The sequence below is a fragment of the Rhinopithecus bieti genome, unplaced genomic scaffold (assembly GCF_001698545.2).
Source record: "Rhinopithecus bieti isolate Rb0 unplaced genomic scaffold, ASM169854v2 scaffold_51734, whole genome shotgun sequence".
Lineage (NCBI taxonomy): Eukaryota > Metazoa > Chordata > Mammalia > Primates > Cercopithecidae > Rhinopithecus > Rhinopithecus bieti.
Genome location: NW_016820683.1, coordinates 287281 through 288921, shown reverse-complemented (window position 1 = coordinate 288921; position 1641 = coordinate 287281).

The following is a 1641-nucleotide window of genomic DNA, read 5'->3' as shown; positions in this document are numbered from 1 at the left end:
GAACACAAACAATTAGCTAGGCATAGTGGCAGGACCTGTAGTCCCAGCTACTTAGGAGGCTGAGACAGGAGAATTGCTAGAACCTGGGAGGCGGAGGTTACAGTGAGCTGAGGTCATGACACTGTACTCCAGCCTGGGTGACAGAGTGAGACTCTGCCTTAGATATATATATATATATATGTGTGTGTGTGTGTGTGTGTGTGTGTATATAATGACTGTTGTTTTGAGCCACTAAGTGTTAAAGTAATTTGTCATTTGCAATGGAATACATAACAAGCCTAATAAGTCATCTTACCCAAAGCAATTGCAGATAAAACATAAGGCAAAACTAAATAGACGAAGCCATGCTCAAAAATGAGCAACTCTATGGAGATGAAAGCAGGGAAATGGCTGAAGCCATGGGTACTTGGGCACTGGGTCCACACAGCCACCAAATCTTCAGCTTTTTTAGGGTAATGAGATTTAAATGCTCCACAAGAGACAGAAACCAAGTCAACCTCCTGCCTGAAGCCAGCAACAGGGGTGGCGCTCCACTATCGGGAATGGAAGCAAAAAATAAAACTGCAGGGGATCTCTGCTTGGGACTCTGACTTAGACAAAGTGCTTGGTTCAGCGAGAGAAGGACAGATTTCAGCAGCCCACAGGATGCTGCAACAAACCTCCCTCTGAATCTGCCACTGAGGCTGCAGTGTCCCCAATGTGCCCATGGGAAGGGGCCATAGACATCATTGTGAGATGGGTTTCCGGAAGCCTGGTGGAAGCAGGAGTAACTCTGCTGGAGAGGGAGGGTGAGCACACAGGGAAGGGAAAGGATGAAGAAAAACAAAACCCTGCCATTGCAAATGAGGCTGCAACCCAAACTTCAGAAGCATTGTTGAAATTGAGAGGCAGCAAATTCACCAATCACAACGAGCAGAAAATGAAGTAACTGCAGGCCTGACATGGTGGCTCATGTCTGTAATCCTAGCACTTTGGGAGGCCAAGGTGGGCGGATCACCTGGGGTCAGGAGTTTGAGACCAGCCTGGCCAACGTGATGAAACCCCATTTCTACTAAAAATACAAAAATTAGCTGGGCGTGGGGGCGGGCGCCTGTAGTCCCAGCTACTCAGAAGCCTGAGGCAGGAGAATTGCTTGAACCCAGGAGATGGAGGTTGCAGTGAGCCGAGACCGTCCCACTGGACTCTAGCCTGGGCAACAGAGTAAAACTCCACCTCAAAAAAAGAAAAAAGAAAAAGAAAATGAAGTAACTGCAGATGAGATGAATTTATAGAAAGATAAAAGACTAAAATAAATGTTTGGAATCCTCAAAGAAAGAATCTTTATGAAGAAGAAAAAAAAAAGAACAAGACTAGCCATATGGAAGTCTAGATAGCTGAAAACTTTAAATGCTAGGGGGAAAAATGAATGGGCAAGAAAAAGCACAAAAGGCAGGAAGGCAGAGAAATGAGTGCGCCCTGAAGGCGCAGCTTCCCTAACAGCTGCTGCTCCCTAGTACCTTGAAACTTTAATAGTCTCGGCCGGGCACGGTGGATGCCTGTAATCCCAGCACTTTGGGAGGCTGAGGCGGGAGGATCAGTTGAGCCCAAGAGTTTGAAACCAGCCTAAACAACAAAGTGTCTCAAAAAAAAAAAAAAAAAAAA